Consider the following 24338-nt stretch of genomic DNA (forward strand, 5'->3'; position numbering starts at 1 on the left):
ATGCCAGGGTCTGCACTCGACCAGATATTGCTCATGCTGTTAGGGTTGTTAGTCGATTTATGTCAGATCCAGGAAGAGAACATTGGGAAGCTGTTAAATGGGTGCTCAGATACTTGAAGGGTACATAGAAAATGGGGTTATGTTTCAGAGGAAAGGATGCTATTCTAAGAGGTTATACAGATGCTGATTTGGGTGGATGTAAAGGGACATTTAAGGGCACTACAGGGTATGTTTTTACAGTGGGAGGAACAGCAGTGAGCTGGATGTCCAGACTTCAGAAAAGTGTAGCTCTATCAACAACAGAAGCCGAGTACATGGCTGTTGCTGAAGTAAGTAAAGAGGTAGTATGGTTGAAGACTTTTCTTGAAGAGTTGGGTAAACAACAATCTGATTACTCATTGTATTGTGACAATGAGAGTGCGGTGAAACTTACCAAGAATCCAGTCTATCATGGGAAGACGAAGCATATCGGGATGAGGTATCACTTCGTGAGAGGATTGATCGGTGATGGAACAATCAGCTTGAAGAACATCTCAGGTGCTAAGAATCCAGCAGATATGTTCACCAAAGTTGTGGTATTGGATAAGCAGAAGCTATGCACAGCTTCTGCTGGCCTTCGGGAATAATGATGAGAAGGTGGGGTAACTAGGGAGATTTGAAGATCATGAGGATTTTTCGTTTTACAGAAGTATAGAAGAGATGGTGCAGTTCGAGGTCCGAAGACACCAAGTGGGAGATTGTTGGAGATATGTTGTCTTCAGCCCAGCCCATTAATGGGATAGCCAGAATAAGAGAAAAGGCATAAACGGGTCTAGCCAGCCCTAATAGCCCAAGCCCAGTTTGTTAGTTTTCTTGTTTAGCAAGATTAGCAAAGGGTTAAACCCTAATTAGCTAGCCTATATATAATCTCTTGTATTTGTAACAGATTATCACTCAATATAAAATATAAACCCTAGTTGCCCCCGTGGACGTAGGTTACACACCGTAACCGAACCACGTATATCTCGTGTCTTTTATTGTTTTCGTGTGTGCTCTAGATCCTAACAATTTATAGGTCATGCCAAAGTTTTGACGAACCTTTTCCTGTGAACTGAGAAACAATTAACATTTGCAATAATAAACCATCTAAAGATTTTATATAGGATGTAATATTTAAGTTACATGAAAGGTTTTTATTACTATAGATTATTGTTAACTACAACAATTTTGATGTTAAATGTTAAATTAATCCATTGTTAATGTAATCTTGCGTAAGTATGGAAACCTAGATGTCGTATTTACAAACCTAGGGTTTTTTTGAGTTAGTTTTTCTCTTAGTTCAAGTCTAACACGGAATTTGTATGGGTTAAGGATTAGACGGTTATGAATACGAGTTATTTGTAATCAAGTTACGTTAATCATAAAAATTAATAATAATAATACAATCAATGTTTAGACTTGAAATTTGATTGCCTTTCATCCGTAAGATTTAGAATTCGACTTGACAACACACACATGGAAACTACTATTGCCACTAAATAATCAGACCTTACGATATTGAATCCCCTAGAAAAATTAACAAATTGTTGATCGTTAAAAAAGAGAAAGAACCGAACCTAGCAAGGCTTTGCTCTCGCTTGGCTTGCTTTCAAACTAAACTAAGCCGAACGGCTCATTTCCAAATCGAGCTGAAATCGAACGAGCATTTTTCAAGCAATTTTTGAGCGATTGACTAACGTTTTGGAAAGTTTTTTAGAAGGAAAATATTAAAGTGGTTTTATTGGGTTGATGAACAAAAGAGTGTGCGTGCGTGCGTGCGTGCGTGCGTTAATAATATCCATCCTCTCTTACACACACCTGTGTGTCACTCCAATTTCATCCATTTTCCGACTCCAAACGCAAATTTGGCTCCCTCCGTATGTTATGCTAGTTGAAGCATTATCCATGGCGGTTATTCTTCTCATCCTCTGTAAGTTTCACATCACATTCTTTCTTACCGTTACCAATTTCACCTTCTTAATTAATTAATTAATTAATTGCCAAATTGATTTCGATTTCTGTTGCTAGCTTCTTGTACCCGATCTGTTAATTGCAGTGTATGCTTGATTCACTCTGTTAATGTAACGCCGACACGAGATCTGAAATATTTTCCTACTATTTTCATTGTTTAAACCGGATTAATCAAAATGCAGCAAAATTGTGTTCTAATTACACATTTTAAGCCTCCTTGATAATGTATGCAGTTGGAGGTTATTTGCTTTCTGTAACCTTTATTGACCTTCACACGCACCTTGTGTTTATTATTATTATTATTATTATTATTCTTTACTTTTTAGACTGTGTGTTTAGGGAGCATGATGATGCTTGCGATTGCCATTTACATGTTATTTTTCCTGTTTTTTAGGTCTAGATCATGTGCTTTTTGCTGTTTTCAGAAACTTTAGTTTAGCAAGTTTGTTGTTCGTGATTGTGTAAAGAGAATGTCGAGTGTATGGCTTGGCGTTTGAAAGTTGTCTTGTTAGAAATGTTGTTAATTAGAGGTGTTCATAACTGGCCGAATCGCCCAAATTAGGCCTCTAAACGAACTAAAAAATTTAAATGAATATATTAACGAATTTAAAGGACAAACATAAACAAACATAAAATAATGAACACAAAGGAACTAACTTAAATGAACGGATGTTCACAAACATAAATGAGCAAAGATGTGTTCATGTTAGTTCGTTCACTGAATGTTCAGTTTGTTTACAAGCCTAGCCCAAGTCTAAGCAAATTGGACGGTTTGAGGTTTATATGGTTCATGGTTTGAAAAACCAGGTTTAACACTTCATTACACGGTCTGTAACTTGGAAATGACTGTGTAAACCGAACTCGCTGTTCACCTATATTATTTAAATTATATGTTTCACTTTTAGAATATGGAATTATGCTTTAGTATAGCGGCATTCTATTTATGTAACATGTTTATCATTTTTTAATACTAATACAAACTAAATAATCCTACTCTACTTATAAAAGAAAATGTTGAGGCTTAGGTGTCAAGCCTATATTCACTCTTAGTGTAATTGTCCCTCCTAATTCCTTAGGCTATGTGTAGTGGAGGCCTACAAAATGGGGGGCAATTTTCGACACATGACGCCACGTCAGCAGAGGGGCGAATTTCATTTTTGGAGTGTTGTAGCCCTTTTTATTATTTTATTATTATTTTTAACATACATACAACACACACAGGCAACAAATACACCCCCCCCCCTTTGTCGCGCTGCGCGCGTGCCGGTGTGGGGGGGGGGGGGTTAGCGCCGAAGCTCTCCCAAAATCACCCCACATGTCGCCCCATTACACTCTGCCTAATCTCTCATCTCATTCTAAGTAGCTATCCATGGGTCATTGGTCAAAACCATTTTGGCAATTGGGTTATAACCGGGTTATAAAGTGACTTTCTCAAATTTGTAAATTTGAGATTCTAGATTTCTTATTGTTTGTAATGTATATTTCATTTCTATTTTACCTTTAATTTGTTCCTTTATTTCAAATAATGAACCTTATTTATTTTTATCATTTGATAAATCTCGTGTAATACGTAGGTTCAAAAGCTAGTATAAAAGTATAAAAAAATGGTTCACGAAGCCAACCAACCTGGTTCCGTTTTCCAATTTTTAAAACCGTAGCTAGCAGAAACCAGCCGAACTGGACGGTGAACACCCTTATATAATGTTAATTGAAAATGAACACTTAATAATTGTGCATTTTTGATGGAAAGAGAGATTGATATTTAAAGCTACAGGTTCAAATGGAAAAACAGAAAAGAATCTTTCTGAAAAGCGTTATTGTCACTTGGTACAATAGTACCATCTGCGTTTGTTCATCTTTTGTAGCTACTGTAACCATCAACACAGATTCCATTTAGTTTAGTCATCTTCAGTCTTCACTGTCACATATCAATCAATATATAGTCACTCACATGACAAATCAAATTAATAACATAAAAAAATATCAGTACAACTTAATTTATGATGTTAGAATTGCTAAACTTTATGATTTATACCAGCTAACTATTTTTAAACATAATGTTGAAATTTTCAAGAATAAGAAATCATGTTCATGGGCTCCCACTCATGCCCTTTGATGGTCAAAGTTTGACTTTAGTTTCAGTCTGCTTTTTAGAAGGTGAAAGTGTGAAACTCATTAATCATTATATGAATATTATATGATCAAGTGTCTATATATGTGTCTGTATTCAATCAAATTGTCAAAGTCAACTCAAAAGGCTTATGAAGCTTATGAATAAACTATGTTTCCAGCAAGTAAATCGAATAGCAGTTGGATGTGCAATAAATAAAATTAGCTGGCTTGTGATAAATTTATTTTGTTACATTGTCTGCTGATTCGTGTGGTTGGTGGAAATTAGAAACTTAACAACCTTTTGCATTTCTTATAATATCATAGAATCACTGATTTTGAAGCAATTTTTTTCTCTTTTTGTAACAAAAGGCTAAGTATATGCAGGGGTGTAAATGAGCCGAACCGAGCCGGAGCTCGGCTCACTTCGAGATCTATCGCTAAAGCTCGAGCTCAGCTCGTGGGTAGTTTTTCAAGCTCAACTCGTTTATTATTTATGAGTTATTTTATTAAATTATTTTATATACACTTATAGTTATTTTTACACACACACACACATATATATATATGTATGTATGTAATTATAGTTTTTAAGTATAACATAAGATATATTTTTCAGCTATTTTTATCATAATTTTATATCTAATAATAATAATTATTATTATTATTATTATTATTATTATTATGTGTGTGTGTGTGTGTGTATTTATATTTAAAAGTTATATAAATACTGGGCTTGTTAGGCACATGAGCCTACTTGGGCTCGATAAGTGAAGCTTGGGCTCGAGCTCAACTATTAAACAAGCTTATTTTTAGGCTCCAACATCTTTAAGCTTGGTTCAATTCAAGCTTTTAGCGAGTCGATCTTTGGTAGCTCACGCGCAAGTTGGCTCGTTTACACTGAATGCAAAAGAATTTTTTTATTTTCAAAACCAAAAGTAATATTGTTATTGATATTGCCTGTATATAATGGCTGTTTAATCTTGACATAAATTTTCTAACTTGTTGAAATTGTATATTTGTGTAGGATGGTATTTAGGAGTTGACCAATTTCTAACTGCAACCTGCTACAACCACAATGAAATTTATAACAAAGAAAGGCCTGAAGTCTATTGTGCCGCTTCGTTTAAAAGGAAAATCGGCTGCTCGTTTTTGCTTTTTTCCTAAAATAAAAGTGGAATATGGGCCAGGAAACACACCCGTTTATCTCAATGTTTATGATTTGACACCCATGAATGGGTATGCTTATTGGGCTGGATTTGGCATCTTTCACTCTGGTGTAGAAGGTATGTTAAGTGGTTTGTTTGTTTACATCAGGTTTACATGTGTGCTATCTTAAATAGGTCAAATTAGTTAGCTAAAAGGGGAACGTGTCAAATCGTTTCATTTAAAGATATACAATATTATCGTAGTAATATGGTTTTTGTTGTCATAATATGTGTTCATACTTCATAATATGTTTTTCCTAGGTTTGTATATCCTTACAAACTTGTGAAATATCATATATACTGAACCCGCACTTAAAATATCTTATATACTCAATTTAGATGATATTTAAGTTTATGACCATTTTACCCTATCAGACATATGATTTTTCAACTATCAAATTCTCCCTAATTATAATCATACATAAAAAAGAAAGGTCTCGTAAAAGTGTTATTTCTTAAATTATTCTTAATTAAATTGGTAAATTTGATATATGATATTTTTAGTTTGGATTTCATATATATGATATTTCGCAAGTTAGCTGGGGTATATATGAAATTCTCTCATTATTTATCAATTTTAAAATTGCTGTAAATGCAATCATACTGGGAAATAATAAATTTGATAAGCGTTTCAAAAAAAGGGTGAACATAAAATTTTTAAGCTTTAGAAACCTTAAGGTAAAATTGTCATTCCTTGAATTATTTTTAATGAAACGGGTAAATTGATATTTTAAGTAATTTTTAGCAGCATATATGATACTTTAAGTTTGAGTTTGATATACCATATATATGATGTTTCACAAGTTTGTAGGGGCACATATATGAAACCTCCCTTAATATATCACTTTTAGAATTGCTATAAATGCAATCATGGTTATAGTTATTAAATTTCTAATGCATGATGTTTGTGCTTTATAGTTCATGGTGTGGAATATGCATTTGGGGCTCACGAGTATTCATCTAGCGGTGTGTTTGAGGTCGAACCACGGCAATGCCCAGGGTTCGAGTTTAGGAGGTCAATATTGATTGGGAGTTGGGACTACATGTTTGAACCCGGTTCAGGTCAGAGAATTCATGGAACATCACGCGGCAAACTACAATGGTGACACGTACCACTTAATCATCAAGAACTGCAACCATTTCTGCAATGACATTTGTTACAAGTTGACTGGCAAGCAAATCCCTAAATGGGTTAATCGACTCGCTAAATTGGGTAACATTTTTTATCCCCACTTGCTCTTTTGTGTTGTTAATATAAACCTTGGATACTAATGACGACAAGTAATATATAATCTTTTTATGAATTAATTTAGGAGGCTAAAAACAATTTATAACACTTTGGATTACTTTTGACCCAATTGACATGTATCATTTTACCCTAGGTTTTAAAATTTAGGCCACTTTGACCCTTAAGTGTTAGAACATCGTTAAATTGGCCCATAATGATTGAAATTGTATTTGTATGCATATACGTGCATGCATACGTACATATATATTATGTATATGTGTATGTAGGTTTGATTTCTGCTAAAAAGTCAATTTTGCCTAAAAAGTGTGTTAATTTTTTAGGCATGGTGTTACACAATGACGCTATTATTAAAAAGTTTTTAAGTGCTATTCAATGACACTATTATTAAAAATTTAATACATCATTCTTTAATTTCCTTTGTACACTTTTTATTTAGGCAAAATCTTCTTTTTAGTATAACCCTCCTTGTGTGTGTGTGTAAGCTATTTTGGTCGGTTCAAGTAATTGTTAATTCTTCAACATAAAGAGTAAAATTTTAATTTAAATAAAATCCCATTTAAATTTAAACAAAATCCCATTTAGACTTTCAGAATTAACCCATTCTTGGATTTGATTATCAGTTATAATAGTCACTAATAAGTTATTTTTATAGTTCATTAAGGCTTTTTTTTCTTTTTCTTTTTTTTAATGTTTTAAGCCCAAATTTGGCGTAAGCGTGTTATTTTAAATACAGGTTCGGCCTTTAGCTTTATTTTACCAGAGGCCCTTAAAGCATCGGCTGTGAAACATGATCATCAATTCGAGAGTGAAAAAAGAAGGCTAAGAAGCAATAGTTTTAGTTGCCTAGCATCAGTGTCATCAAGACAAAAACGCTTGTCAACATCTTCACTGTTTCTTCAGTCGCCTTTTAAGGGCTGTTTACAGTCGAGATCTCGTCGCGTGCCCAATAACGAAAAGGTCACTGGTTAGAGTTGGGCTTTTAATTTAAGAAATCTCCTAAAAAGGCGGTTTTGGTTCTATTGTTGTGTATGTTGTAAGCAAACTAAACTTTAGGAATATCAATGTGTAGAGAAGTTGTTTATATGAGTTTGTTAATTGTCAATCTGTCAGATCACTGGTCGGTTTTTGTTGGTTAAATCCGTATCTAACACGAGTACTGGGTGCAATAACTTTAGACCAAGTGTGAACTATAATTGTATGATAACTAGATTTCCGAAAACTAAGTTAATTTGCCATAACTAAGCTAAATGCGATAACCAAGTGTATCTACGATAACTAAGCTACATACGATAACCGGTACTAAATTTATCAGAAGTACAAGATTTATATCCACCAAAACTTCAATCAATACATAACAAATAAACGGTTCATCATGAATGACCAAAGGATTAATTACAACACAATCTTCTTCAACACAATGCTATCTACCTCCATGAACCATAAACTGATAAACATGACCTCCAAATAACTAATATCATCAAAACAAACACCAAAACCGACACCGAAATCTCACTTTTAACTCGATATGACTCAAATTAACCGATCAAGTCTTGAAAACTTCTAGCATTCGCGCCTCCTAGAGTCCTAGAGTGAGCTCAAGATCATCAAAACCGACTTCATGAAACCGCTCTCCTTTCCACGCCTTGATCCCTTTCCCTTTTCCCATCGCACCCACCTGAGCCATTGGGTTCACAAGGTTGAAAGTTGGCGAACCCGGGCTAACCATCATTGGACCACAATCCTGGAACCGCATTCGTTGAAACGAATCACACGTGGACCAATACGACTCGTCACACTCAGGTATAGTGGCGGGCCTTCGGGTCGGGCTTGGAACTTTTGAGAGAGGCGGTGTCACCGGGGCGCTGCTTGAGATACGGAGAGGCGGGAGTGATGGCGGGATTGGGTTACAAAGAAACCCAAACGGGTTGGTTGATGGTGTGGTGTTTGTGTCGGGACGGGTCGGGCTGCATTGGTACGAAGGGGCCGGGCTTGGATACGGTGTGGACCATGGGCTTGGTTTCTGAGAAGAACATGGTGTTGTGTTGGCCGATCTGCGCCTGGTTTCGATGACTGATGGTGGTGGTTTGCATCCCTGCAGTTTTAAATACAAACAGATGTCACTTTATTATTTACGGCAATTTCTGACACGACACGAAAATAATCAGCTTTTTAGTTGGCATATAACCCATTTAAAAGAAACGGGTCTTGTTCCAGTCAACCCGTTTAACTAAAAACTGTGGGCCGTGTACGTTGAACATTTCAGCCCGTCAACATAACACGATTGACACCCATGTTTAAAACCGAACCGAAATGGAAAAAATGAAGCCTAGATGTATTCTATAATACCTTACGAAAAGTAGTGCCATCAGGAAGCACAATCCAACCAGCTTCTCTACACAAGGCCTTCAAAACCTCATTATTATCACAATGTTTAGGCAGATTATAGTTTCCTTGTGTCCTTAACCCGTTGAATATGTTTGCCGCAATTGCTCTTCGCCGTCTCTCTCTCCTCCGGTTGTTCTCTTTCTCTCTCCACGACGGCTTCCTCCGGCCACCTTCCACCGCCGGCGCCGGAGATGATTCCACCACCTCCCAGGCCATTCTCCGATTGATTGATTGGTTTCTAGAGTTGTGAGGTGATGATGGGTGTGTGGGATTGGTGTTTATAAGTGTGAAATCTCACAAACTCATGATGAATAATAATCTTTCTTTGTCTTTGTCTGTCAGTGTATGTGTTTTGTGTGAATTTGGATGTGGAGAATATCATGTGTCTTCAACACGAGGAACTTCGTTGCTTCCTTTTTCTTTCATGTTTTTTTCTTTTACATCTACGGTTTGTTTGTTTTTTTTTGGTTTTCATCTATGTTTGTTCACGAGTTGAGCCGAAATGAGCGAAAATCGAATCGTGTATTTTTTTATTGAAAATCGAGCGATTTTTAGCATTATTTATTTCTTTGTCACTCAAAAATTTCAATAATAAACAAGTTTGAAAGTTGTAAATAATATATTTGTAAATAAATTTGAAGCTTTTAAATAACTTGTAACATGTTGTAAATTATTATGAGAAAAATTTTATGCTTATATTTTATGTATGTTGTCTATATATTTATATATTTGTTCACATATAAAAATATATATAATATAAATTAAAAATATTTGAGCCGAGCCAGCCTTTGCTCCTTGCTTGGCTCGTTAACAAACTAAACCGAGCAGAGCGGCTCGTTAACAATTGAGCGATAAAACGAGCTAGCATTTTCTAAGCAATTTTCGAGCGAGCGGCGGGCAAGTTCGAGTGACGAGCGGTTTGGACGACGACAGTATCTACTTGTTTTTTATATTGGTATTTGGTCTCATTCCTATGTATTATATTCAGTGACAAATCCATTAAGAAAGTTTTGACGGGCTTTCGAATTTCATTCGATTTTTATATCGGTATTTATCAGTACCGGTCTCACCCCTGTTTCAAAGTCTTTTATATTAGTTGAGAATCAATTAATAATGTTTTGGCAAGCTTTCGAATTTTAAAAATGAACTAGTACGTTTTCTAAACAAACATTTCTACGCAACTATTTTTCTACATGACAGATGTAACACCATCGATAAATTCTTATTATCGATCCGGTTATGTAAATCAGACTGTTCAAGTTGTAAACATTATAATATGTGTGACTTAATTTATGTTTTTAATTATTAACTATCATGATTTTAACACAACTTCATATATATCTTAATGATTTATTATATATTTGGTTCAGATGTATAGCACCAGCTTGTGTCCTTATCTCATTATTAGAAATAAAGTTTTCTTATATTGTTTTAACTTGACTAATCTCTGTTTTGTTGCTTTTGTTTTTGTTTTTTTTTTAACAATAAAGTTATAATAATGTGAAGTTGAAAAGCTACGGAATTTGGTTTTCACTTTACTAACCATATGTCTATTTAAATAATAAAACTATAATAATATGAAGTTGAAAAGCTAAGAAAGTATAAAGAAAAGACAATTAAATTAAATCCTAATGAAACAAATGCATTTTTCGGAGGAAAGTATAATACGCGAGTGGAAGTAGATGTACGGAATTTGATCACGTGTACCATTAATTGTTACAAACCAAATAGAATAACTCAACCCAAAAGACTAGTCTGACGAGTAAAGGAACTCATTTAGCTTATAAACCCAGTGGCGGATTCATTCACACCCACTGGGTTGAAGATCATTAGGGTAAAAAGATAACACATTAGTATCAAAAAATATTTAAACCCCCTTGCAATTCTTTTATGTCCCCCATAAACCTTTAAAATCCCATTTTAGATGAACAAATTATCAAAATTTAAGAACCGCAACTCTTATCGGAAGTTATGGGGTTTAGGGAACATGTTAAGAGAGAGAGAGAAAAGTGGAGGAGGTTAGTGGAAGCTGTAAAGTGGGTAAAGAAAATAGGAATTCAAGGCTAAGTTTGATATTAACATCTTTGTGTTCAATAGAGTTAAATAATGTACCTTTTAGTTTGATTTGATCTTTAAACAGCCCTAGATTTTAATATTTCATATTACACATTAACAAAATCCAACTAAACTTAATTGACAAACAATATGCTATGTTGATTGATTAGTCGATTTATCGTTAAGTGTTTCGTTTGTTACTTTTTATTCATTTTTAACAATAGCCTTTTGCTTTTCAATTTTGTTAGATATTATGTTTATACGTCATTTTTATTTATATAACTCTAAAATTTCATAAGCATTATTATCTATATATGTTTGAGTTTGATCAAAGATATTAACTATATTATCATAACATAAATACTTAATAAGTAAATAAATATCATTAAACAAATTCATGAGTACAAAATATATTGACCTGACCCGTTTTACACCGACTTATTTTGATCATACCTATTTTTTACCCTCACTCATAAAAAGTCCTAGATCCGTCACTGTATAAACCCCACATCAATTGCTAATACAATCGATGTGAGACAATCCATACCTTGCAATGGTTTCAGTCCGTAACATTAATAGTCCTGATAACCGAGCTAGGTTGACCAAGATGGTGGTGTACTATTCTTTCGTATTGGAGGTTGTCACAAAAAAAAAACATTTGAACCAAAGGATTTTTTCTGATAATCAGAACATGGTTCGATCACAACAAATCGTTGTTATGGTAATGAAGGCCTAATAACCACATGAGGCTATTTCCACACCTAGATGCATGCACATATAGTGACGGACCCAAATTGTTTTTCCTATGAATTCATCTTTTTCGATGTTCAAATTTCGCACAATCATATGTTAAAGTTTTTGGGCCGATCGGGTCAGTTGGAGAATATTATATAATTTGATATCTATGCTAATTTTGAAAACACATAAAAAAAAACTACAAGGTCATTAAAAATCAAAAATAAATAAAAATTTACAATCAATGGGTTGTGGAGGGTGGATGCGTGATGCCGATATAAGTCTAGAAGTAATTGGAAGCGAAAACTTTCTTTTTTTAGTTATTTAAAACTCCAATAAATAACACATTGATAATTAACTGAAAAGAAAAAAAAAAGTAACAAAAGCGATGCTAGAAAGACTAGAACTTGAGACATTTCCAGTTTAGAAGTGTTTAGAAAAAAAAAGAGAGATTACCACTAAATCATCCTAAACATTTGAGTTCAATTCTATAAATCTTATGAGTTTACTGAAACTTTTTATATATTGTTTTGACGTAAAATTTAAAAATCAGTGGGTTCTCGTGAACCAGGTGAACTCATATTGGATCCGCCCCTGACGAAGGTAGCAAACCTTGAGGAGCTCATACATAGCCTTATGGCCAATATAGTTTACCAATGTACATCAAGATTACCATTATATATCCATGAATATGCAATCTGTTGATACAGAATTGGTTTTGGCGTACAAAGAGATCGAACTTCTTCATGTATATAGACTACATTTTGAAGTGTATAAGTATATGGTTAACTGTTTTTTGGACGGTTCATTCTATGCATTTTGAATAGCCTTATCATTTGTATATTTTATTCAATTCCTTATAAAGACCCAATAAGTCGAAACCGTGAAATCAAACCGTTAGTAACCGTTCAGTTTCAATTTTCTACAGTTCGGTTTTTGGTTATTGATAATCAAAAATCATTATTAACGATTTGGTTCATGACTTGTCCTAAAACCGTTAAACTCGGACCATAAACACGGAAACACCCATAGGGGCCATTGAACTTGCCTTGATTGAATGAAGGCTAGCTGACTTCCGTACTGAGTGGACTCCCATGCTGGAGAGCAGAAGAGACTCTCTGATGCACGGGGACGGCTTGGAGGGTAGAGTACCGGTCCCGGGGGACGGAAACGTTTCCTAAACGAACCCGTTAAATGGGGACGGTCAACAAACGTTTCCGAGACGTTTCTATAGCCAATAGCATGGCGGAGCCGCCATATAGTACATTCCGGTGAAGAATTCCATTGCCGGAAACCAATGAAGAAAGAAGAAGAAAGTAGGCGCTGTGTTATTTTCTGTTAGGGTTAAATAAATTTAGTTTTAACATTAACCCTTGATCTTTCACTTATTTACATTTAGCCCCTAAAACTTGTTAACTTTTACATAAAATGTTAAAACTAGATTATGCATTTTAAAATTTAACCCTCTCTATCCAGACTAGTTTACATGTGGTCCTCAACTTGTAATTTTATACATAAAATGTTTAAAATTGACTATATATATATATATAAATTATACATTTATTTAGTTTTTATTGATAATTAATTACCTATGATTGATATAATTTTTTTTTAGTTTGCACTTTATATTAGTATAAATCTATTTTGAACTTTGTTTAATATATTTGTATTTTTTTATATTTGTTTTGCCGTACCCGTATCTTGGATTTTTGATTTTTTCCGTTTCCCGTACCCGTAATGTCCCCGTATCCTGGTCCCGTACCCGTTCCGATGCTACTTAGGAAGAGAGACATGATCGATGCCAATATAATTGTAAAATGAGAATGAATTTATTTTGCAAAGCTAAAAGGCCATTCATTGTGTTTCTAATATTAATCGCTCTGATGATGCTTTTCTATCTTCTCTGCCTTTCGATATGGGGAATCTCATTTTCCTTTGTGTTATATCTAAGGTTAGTTGTGTAACAGACTTCATAGGGGTGAAGGCCCTTTCTTCGGCTTTTTAGCAAGATTGGTTGCTCTTGGTAATTATTATTTCATATATATATATATATATATATATATATATATATATATATATAATACATGAGATAAGGGTAATTAAGACACTTAATTGCAAGAGTTTTACAAATGCTAATGCACAAAGTACATGTGTAAAAGGGGGTAAACTTGTCTTTTAAACACAATTCACTTAACTTACAAGTTTGTCCCATCATCTTTAACTATATTATGTTTTTAATTTTAATCTTAAACTAACTTCTCACCAGGATTTTTAAACGACCAGAATTTTTTCGTACGCTAATATATTTGTAAAAAAAGTGCACCATAAAATCGAGCATTTTATTCTCTTTAATTTGAGTATAATATTGTTATAATATTTTCAATTTCTAAAAAAATTAATAAGTTACGTTGGGGGTGCTCGATGCCGGTTTATGATGGTTTGTAAGTTAAACTTGTGAGCCCAACTATTAGTATCGATTTTTCATTGTCCGAACCAAAATTGAATCATTGAAAATTGAAACCGAATTGTTACCAACTCTCGTATATATAACAAAATAGGAAAAATGATAGTTTTAGCAACATAAATGGTAAAGATTAATGGAACACCTAGAATACGAAATTATAACAAGAACAAAGATTATAAAAAATCATACTAGAATTAGGTTAATTTAAAGTTGTAATAGTCATGTTTACTTGTATTTTTGTACAATCATATCTTAACTATCTATATTTATCTATACTATATATAATACAATAGACAAAAGTAAATTAAAACACTTATTTTAAGAGTTTTACAAATGCAAATTCATAAAGCACATATGTAAAAAGTGGTAAACTTGTCTTTTAAACAAAATTCACCTAACTTATAAGTTTGTCTCCCTCATCTTTAACCATATTATGTTTTTAATTTTAATCTTAAACTAACTTTCCACCACGATTTTTAAACGACCATAAATTTTTCGTGCGGTAATATATTTGTAAAAAAAAGTGCGCCATAAAATCGAGCATTTTATTCTCTTTAATTGAGTATGATATTGTTATAATTTTTTTAATTTTTAAAAAAATTAATAAGTTACGTAGGGATTGCTCGATGCCGGTTTTTGATGGTTTGTAGGTTAAACTTGTGAGCCCAACCATTAGTATCGATTTTTCGTCTTCCAAACCTAAATTGAATTATCAAAAATTGAAACCGAATCGTTACCAACTCTATTATATATAACAAAATAGGAAAAATGATAATTTTAGCAATATAAATGGTAAAGATTAATGAAACACCTAGGATGCGAAATTATAACAAGAACGAAGATTATAAAAAATCATGCTGGAATTAGGTTAATTTAAAGTTGTAATAGTCATGTTTACTTGTATTAAAAAAGACTTTGTTAACTTATATCTTTAACTACATCTAATATATAGAACAAAACTTGTCAAATACTAAATAATAAAAGAGATTAAAATGCATACAACATTAAAGTCTGGTCTGATTTCATATGGCCAGTTTTCAGCATAAGTCGCAAACCAAACCATTAGCTACGGTTTGAAATTTTTGAAACCAACCAACCGAGTGAAAGTAAAAAAAAAAACCGACTGTGCAACCAAACTGATGACCGGTTTAAAAGGTTTAAAGGCTTTAAACCGAACCATTAACACTCTTAATTGTTATGTGATTCACAAGGTTTGCGTTCGGACACCCGCCGCATCGCGCGGGTACCAGCCTAGTATAAATGTACAATATACTAAATTGGCAAATTTAGAATAATAATAATAATAATATGTAGAAAATATAAAATAAATTTTTGAGTTAAACGAAGCGTTTTCGTGCTAAATGTGAAAACTCGTATTGCGTTTAGTTACAACGTACATGTGTTACATAATTTTCGAGTTCTTGTTAAGTTTGACTTGCCAACCTTAAACTTATGAACACGACTTATTTAACACCACCATTACTTTATATTTGCTATGTTTTTTTATTTTTTTTTACAATTTTCCATCACGGTTTGAAATAATTATGATTTTGCGAAGTCCTTTGTAAGTTTTGTAATGAACTCATAAAATTATGTCAAAATGTTCTTGGACCAAGGGCAACGGGAGAGATATCCCTTCCATATCATCGCCGCCATTTCGCTTAAGAAAATGAGGGGAGCCTAATGCAAAAGAACCCATTGGGCCTCATCGGTTTGGTGACCTCAGTGGATCAGTCGCTGATTGTGTGGGCCCAAATTATTTTCATCCAATCACGATCTCCCACTCACATTTTATATATAAATTAGTGAGAGCCTTTGTGATTATTCGACAATGATGTTGTTGGTGCATAATTTATTTTCCGCAGCTGTTTGAATAGATTAGGAGTAGTTTAGTCTTTACATTTAATGTAATATGGCTCATTCGCTAAGCATGTTTAACGAATAAGGCCCATTCGTTAAAGATTAGGCTTATTCGCTAATGTAAGAGCTCATTCGTTACTACAGTGTAACGAATGATGGCTCATTCGTTAAAGTAAGCCCATTCGTTAAGGGTGTGTAGCGAATGGAAGGTCATTCGCTATGGTAAAACCTCATTCGTTAGTACGAATGAGAGCTGCCTATATATAGGCCTTCCATAATGAATGCGTATAGAGATCGGTGCCATATTTATTCCCCGAGTAACGTTATGACGTCGGATTCTCTCTAGAACATAATATATTCATCATCCATAGCGCATTCAATAAAGTATTCCTTTAACGTATCTCGAATTGACTTATCGATTTGCGACTAGATCTTGGGCTCTATAACATATTTTACAGACGTAACGATGTGTAATTAACTTTTTAGTTAGACCGTTACGCGCAGTTTTAATAGTTAATATTTATAAAAAAAAAACTTAATAACAAAGATGTTATAAAAAAGGAAAAGAAGATAGAAGGATCAAGATGAAAATGCTGTGATTGTGTCCGGAATCAAAATCAATGTTTGAAATAAGCGTGTTAAATTGTTTGACGTCATGAAGCATTGCATCTTCAAGTCCCGACTACGTAATCCAGCCAATGAAATCAGGCCACGTACTCAAACAAGCGATCAACGACAAGAAAACCCAACCAATGACCAAACCACCTCCAGTTTACCTCACTAACCCCGGTTAACTTTAGTCTCTATAAATACCCACCAATCCTCCATTAATCGTTATGCTTGCTTGTTTATTCACTCTCTTAACTTAAGCAAACCCAAACACACAGGATTCAGTGTGTTATCGTTCATTTGTGATCTTGTTTTACCGTACCTACAGGTGCAGGTATATATATGTTACTCTTAATACTTTCATCGCATAAAATTTTATGCTTCTAGATCGTGTAACGTATTGTTATGAATTTGTGTTTATGAACATGATTGATTGAAATGGATGTTTGATTTTGTTCTTGCTGTTTTACATTTTTTTAAAATTAATTATGTGGATGATTTGTTCAGTTGCTCATGATCGATCCATTGAACTTGAGTTGGTTAGTTTGACCATAAAAGTCAACGCTGAAACCACTTTTTGACTCGGTTATCATTGCTAGACCCATAGATTCATCATCTTTTATTCTTTATTCTTCTTCTACTTTTTATTACTGATTAGTTTCGTATCTGTCGTGGGAAAACTTACTGAAAAATGGATTCGTCTCCCGTCCGGCAAAACACTACTGCTAGCTGAGTATATGCGCGAAATCTTTGTTAATAGAACTATGTTAAAACCCAATGTCTCGTCAGTTTAACGTGTCCAACACCAAATCAGATTGACGGCTCATAGACCTTGGAGAATATTTTATATAATAATTAGTTTATTATTAATTTATTATACGATAAGTTAGTCTTATTTTATTTAATCCTATTTGTTTTGGATTCAAATTGTGTATTTGAGTAACCGTGGGCTTATAATGTGTTAGTTATTATTAAGTTGTTCTCATTTGTCGTTTTCTTAATAAAAGACTCGTAGAGAGTTCTACAAATCTTGTGTTCGTTTTCTTGATTCACTTGCTCAACGTTTAACATCGTCCATTCTTCTTCTTTTATTATTTCTTTAGTAATAATTATTCAAAATGGTATGCTCCTACAACTACAACTACTTCCACATTCTAGGACCACATCTATCCATGAACGTTCAATAACTTGTTCATGAATGTGTGCTTGTTTGTTTAGGTTCATTCTGATAATTGTTTCTAAGTACTTTATTTGGTTTATGTTTTGGCCGGTTATGTATAAGGTTTGTTGTTCAGAATGCTGATTTTTATTTTCAAATTTATATATGTTATTATGTTGGTTTGTGTTCGTTCGTGTTTGTTTGCATTCATTTGTGTTTGTTTATGAATTAACGAACAAACTCAAACAAAATTCTTAACGAACAAACAAGAACAAGGCCTTGTTCGTTTCATCTCGGTTTGCTTACAACCTATTGACCACATCAAGTCTTTGTTATAAAAAGGCTCGTCTCGTATAGTTCTTGAGGGCCATTTTTATAAAACCAAACCGTCAGCTTTGGGTTGAGCTCAAACCGAACGGAAAACCAAAAATTCGGTTCGGTTTTAGTTTTCATAATGCGTTTGATTCTGGTTTTGTTTTTCAGTTTTGACATTTATATTAGGAAATTTTTGACCGAAAAGAAGGCCCAAAATAATAAATATGTTAAACCTTAGACAAGTGAATCAAAAACACCAAACACGATATTGAATAAAACGTTTATACGACTCTTTTCATTAATAAGAAACAAGAACAAAATATTTTCTACCACACTAAAAATAAACCTTTTGATGGATTTATATAACACCCATAATTGTAATCCTACTCAAAGTTGGGAACAATAATTATACTAGACTTCTACTTTATTTAATAATAAATAAAAGATAACTATGGCACCAAGTTATTCAACTTGGTCCATGAACTTTTAATCTTCACCAAACCGCCCCTTGAGATCTTTCATACCACCCTTATACTTTTCATATTAACCATTCGGGTCCTTCAAGTTGGTATTGCACCAAGTTTTACAAAATCTTGGCCTGAGACTTTGGGCTACACATTTTTGTTAAGTAATGATTAGAGTTAATTACATATTTACAATCATTTGGGGCTAATGTTTTTGGGCTACACTATGTATTGCGGTACATGTAAAATCGAAACTAACGTGGAAATTAGGTTTTTGAAAAAACATAAAGCCAAACAGTTGGTTCTGGGTTACGTTTGGTGATTTTTGTTCGGTTATGCCGGTTATCTGTTGCAAGTCAAATTTAGTTTCATGCACACCCCATTTTTTTTCATTTTAACTAAATGTGTGCATGTTTTGTAGGGAAAGACCATGGAAAACAAAACAGGATCACCACCGGATTGTTTTCTTGAAATGTCAAGTGAAACCGATTGTATCTTGACAGGAGACTACTTTGAGTTAAATGATCTTGTTGATCCAGGGTCGCGTTCTTCCAGCTCATCAGATTCGAGTTGTTTGACCACGACATCAGAAGAATACTTTGACTCAATGGCTCTGTTACAAGAACTAGAAGATGATATTATAGATCAAGAAATGAAAGATATAAGTGTTAAGTTTAATATCACTGCCACATCAGGTTTTTTTTTTCCCCCAATCTTGTGGAGTCCCTTTGTAGGAAGATGGCGAATTGGGTAACGGGTCAAATGGGCTCATTAAAAGTGGTCACAGGCCGGTTTTAGTTGATCTGCAAACCCTTTCATGTCGATACATTTGAAAAACATTATAAATGGTTAACCAGCTAGCTATGATTATATAGTTTGTAAATAGTCAACGAGCTAGTTATGGACTAACTATGTTACGCGTTTGCAGAATATTGGTCTAAACTTGTAACTTCTCAAAGTTAGGACCAAAATCGAAATTTGAGCATACCAAAGGGATCGTCGGTGTAATTTAGTCTAATATCATTATAACACTATTTATAATTAAACTGGTTAGGAGGTTGTATGGATTAAATTATTTCAACCAATTTGACCCCTCTCTTTTTTAGCTTTTTTTCTTTTTGTTTTTTTAAATTTGACATCTTTCCTTTTTCACTGATTATCTTTTTATTGTATTTTTTTATTCGTTTGAGCTTAAAGAAAACCTAAATCGACCTATTCAGAAGAGTCGAAATTACTACCTCTAGTGAAATTTTGCACTTGATTCAGTCTAATGTAGATGTGTGCTTATGCATTTTTTTTTATCGATAGTGTCCCTAGAAACCAACAAAGAGTGCAATTCTTCGGCCGAAGAGATCTCCAAAGTGGAAAATAGGATCGGAAGCACTTCAAATGGTGTTAACAATGAGCATGCTAGTAGGACTAAAAGGCGTAAAATGATGAAGTATATATGCTTATTGATGTTTTGAGTTATGCTTGCATAACAAGAAATGTTTCTTGAGATGGAAGAAACCCTCTCGACTCTAGTCACGTAAATGAGGTGGTGTTTTTTGATAGGCGGTAAAAGACTGAGAGGATAGTAGGGACACCGAAACACTCATTTGTTGTTGTAAATAATATGTAAATAGTGTCGGTGGAATATGTGTGTAACATTTGTACAACATGATCTCTTGTTTACTCGCCGTGTTTAAAATATGTTATGTAATTGATATTGTATTATAAAACATTTATCACATCTTCACTTCAATAGTTCAATGTGTCTTATCGATAAAAAAGTTTCGATCTAGGTTTTCCAATATTATTTTGGTTACGTTTTTTAGTCTAGTTTGTCCAATGTTGTTTTGATTCTAATTTAGTTATATGTAGTTGGTGAGAAACTAAAATTTCAACTTAAAGAGTCACAACATAGAACTTATTGTTTGCTTTCATGGATAATGATTTAGGACTTTAGGTTGACAAAATACAATAAAACGACGATATCATTATCATACCTCAATAAAAAGCACTATGGCAGGCTGAACTATGGTAGGCTAAAACCCAAAATCCCAGCCCAATAACCATTAAGGGTCTAAACGTCAATTTCGGGCTCTGGCATACTCTCGTAGTTAAATGAGTCAACCGAACTCGAATAGTTTATCATGATATACAATTTTGAGCTCAAGAAGCTCGAGCCAGCTTGTTTTATTTTTCTTTAAAAAATCATATACATATTTTTTTTTTGGAATGATTTATAATTAGATTAATCAATATGTATTGCATCTCATAAAACAAGTTCGTTAGTGAATAAAGTGATTAATTGAAATTGGGGAGCTTCATATTTGAAACTTTAGTATTAGAAAATATTTGAGTATAGGGCTCTCATATTAAGAGCATGTTTGTGATTGAGTTTAAAAAATGCTTATTAACTTATTGGTGTTTTCAAAAAGTCAATAAATTAAAATGTGTTTGGCAATCACAAAAAACTTTTTTATTTTAGATTTTTGAAATGGTTGAAAAGCAGTTTTCCAAACGTCTAAAATCTTGGCTTTTCAAAATGACATTTTTGAAAAAGCCGATAAGCTAATAAGCATTTTTCAAATTCAATCCCAAGCATGCTTTAAGTCAAAAAATGTGGCGTTTGTGCTTCTTTTTTTCTTTTTTCTTTTTTTGAAAGGTAACGTTTGTGCTTCTTATTGTGTTAAAATATATAGGGACAAGTGAATACGGTGCTGTTAGCTGTGCACCTTTACACGAAAAACCAATCAAAACTACGTAGTTTTGATTAAAACCCCCACATTTAACTATACTAGCTTCCCCTCTTATAGAAATTTTTATTTACTAATATTGAATTTGAAAAACAGTTGCTTGCAATCTTTAAAGAAGCCCTTAGTTTTATGCTTTTGGATCTAGCTCATGCTCTTGAATTAATTGATTTTTTCTTTTGAATTTTAAGTTGCGTATTAATTAAAATGAGGTTATATATAATAATTAAATAATAAATAAATGTATTGCAAAACGTAGAAACACACAAACCTCATCTCATCTGAATACCTGCAAACTTTTCTCATTAAGTTGTGCGACATTTGAGCCAAAACAAGGTACACCTCAGTACGTATTTACCGATTAAGCAAATAAACGCCTTTTGTGTAACAAACGAACGATTAACCGAACGGGTCGGGTTATGACCCAGATATCTCGGGGGGCCATTTATAAGTGATATACGATCTATACAAGCTAAAATATTAGAAATATGGCCTTAGTTTGATAGCAAACAAGTTAAACGAAAACATGCTCGTTTAACCACCCGCTATAGATTTAAACGCGAAAGATAGTTACAAACCAAGCATTGTATCATCCGTTAAGCCGAAAAAGACTTACCAAACACTTATTTGAAATGTTTTAAGCGATCCGTGGAAAAATTTTTGATTTTTACAAACATATAGTATGTTTTTATAATTTTACACAAAACTAGCCGAAAAACACTTGTTTTCGCGCTGTTTAACGCACCCGATAAGTTTTTCACGCCAAAAACCGAACCCGAACTAAATTTGGACCGGGCTTTTCGTATTTGGGCTTGAGAAATCAGAAACTTGGGCCAAAATGGGCCCAAAGTGGGCCCATGATGGTCCGATCGCAGCCGCCACCCCCCCTTGTTTATTCTTTCACATTTAAACTAGGTTCAAGCCATTTTAACATCATTTCTTGGAAAACTCTGGACACCCCTTCTGTTTCAGCCAGAAAACTTCCAAAACCCTAAGGTAAGAGCTTAAATAAGTAGCTTTTTTACTTGTTTGAACTTGTTTAATACCATAAAAACATGTCTTTGTTACTAAAAATCATTCCTAACCGTGTAAAAATCCTAAAAATGGTCCATAAACATGTTTTGATCATACACATGGTAAGGAACCTGTTTTGATAATTTTTTTGGCCATAAACACGGATTAAAGGGTTAAAACGACGTTTTTACGGTTCAAAAGTTCGTTTTTGTGCACTAGTCGAAACCCTAACTTAAGGGCTGTTATGTTGATGAAATATTGCTTGTTTTGTGATATAGGACTTGTACCTAGCTTGCTTAGAAGCACAAGAACCTGAAAACTTGATTAAAAGGTCAGAAACGAGCCAAACCCGCTGAGGTAATGCCGAAACACTCGCTTACGGGCTATTTAGGTTAAGGTTGTGATGTGCATATTTTTAGGGCTTGAAATTTTTTAGGGACATCAGGGACCATGTCAATGAGTCCTTGTTTAAATTTGGTAATTTTTCGATCATCCGATAATATTTGGCGAATTTATTACCGAATTGGGACGTTTATTTGGGAAAAATAGCAAAAATACTTCAAAAATTATGAAATTTTTCTGGGAACTCAGATTTGATGTATTTTGGTAACATATGAATTTTGGGATTATTTGAAGAAATTTAAAGGTGTTTTGTTTATTTGCGTTCGTGTGAATTTTTACAGCCGAATTTGGGCGGAAAAGAATATCGCACGAGCTTTTTACATTCTGGAATTGATACAGGTTGTTTTGGGACATGATTTGAGTATTCAGGAATTTTTGATGAATTTTTGGAAATTGTTTGGGGTAAACGGACGATTTTCAGACGAATTATAGCTGATAAAATGAATTTTTATAAATTAATAAATCAGTAAATAAATACCAGAAATATTTTTATAAAAATCTACATATTTTAATTGATAAGTGGTTAAATTTTCATAATTTAATGATTAATGAATAATTAATTATGCTAATCTGAATATTAAACAAATTCAGTTTTTATAAAAACCGGCAAGTTCGCGACTAGTGAATCTGCGGGAATATCAAAACACCATGAGTGATCAAAAATCATATTTTTGTACTAGTTAAGTGAAAATGAACTTTTCTATGAGAAACCTGGACAATCCGGGTGGACTGTGCGCGTTTCTTCTCAAATTAAACTGAATAAGCGGAAACGGGCCCCGTGGCTAATCTGGGACCCCAGTTTGTGATCTTTCTTTATAACTTAATCATTTTATTAACCAATAAATTTACCCAAGCTTATTTTCCCATAACTGTTTTCTGAACGCGTAAACGAACAACTTGGCCCAGCTGGGAAAACGGGAATCTGAGCCAAGTTCAGTTTTAAGTATTAGACATTGAACAACATCACAACCTAAGCCTATTGCCACTTTCTGGGCGTTCCAGCTACACCCAGATTAGTTATACAGCCCAGTTTAGTATTGAGATTATAATAATATTAAAATATTAATATTATTATAATATTAATTATAGGAACTACTGATAGCGGACTGAACAAACCACGAGTTGATACAGTACGAAATATCTACAAAACCGTGAGTTTCATGACCCCACTTTTAAACTGTTTTACGAACTTTTGGGGTGAAAAGCATGTTTGATTACATATACATACCTGAAACATGTACTGATGTGAATTATCTAAGTGCTAACACACGAAAGTCCCCACGATCACAGTGATTAACTTCGAGCCGGTAGCTTGTGAATAGTACTATTGGTTTGACAAACCCAAACGGAATCGGCCTGGTTGCCGTGTCACATAGCGCCGTTTGCACATGACCATATTTATACAAACAGGCTATGTAGTGTTAGACATAGCTACCAGGGCATGTTGTGGTCGAAAAGGGGCCACAATGGTTGATTGAGCGTGGGAAATGGAGGCACGCAGCACAAACAGTCCAGGCTTCACTGTAGCTTAGCATAATTACATCACATACATCATTTACATACATACATACTTGTTTCATGAT

General features: G+C 33.7%; 2 pseudogenes across 2 annotated transcripts; one reads left to right on the forward strand and one right to left on the reverse strand.

Moving 5' to 3' along the window:
* Nucleotides 1-4906: 4906 nt before the first annotated feature.
* LOC143570520 (deSI-like protein At4g17486) lies at nucleotides 4907-7675 on the forward strand (annotated as a pseudogene). The gene is made up of 4 exons (XR_013141943.1): nucleotides 4907-5036; nucleotides 5126-5384; nucleotides 6225-6519; nucleotides 7289-7675. The product of XR_013141943.1 is annotated as a deSI-like protein At4g17486 (transcript).
* A 263-nt stretch (nucleotides 7676-7938) lies between these two features.
* Nucleotides 7939-9156, reverse strand: LOC143570538 (protein BZR1 homolog 1 pseudogene; annotated as a pseudogene). The gene is made up of 2 exons (XR_013141948.1): nucleotides 8902-9156; nucleotides 7939-8647 (listed from the first exon to the last, which is right to left on the reverse strand). The product of XR_013141948.1 is annotated as a protein BZR1 homolog 1 pseudogene (transcript).
* Nucleotides 9157-24338: the final 15182 nt, after the last annotated feature.

This window comes from Bidens hawaiensis, unplaced genomic scaffold (genome assembly GCF_021521415.1).
Source record: "Bidens hawaiensis isolate Kalapana, Puna unplaced genomic scaffold, B.hawaiensis_p1.1 tig00025004_1, whole genome shotgun sequence".
In the NCBI taxonomy this organism is placed as follows: Eukaryota; Viridiplantae; Streptophyta; class Magnoliopsida; order Asterales; family Asteraceae; genus Bidens; species Bidens hawaiensis.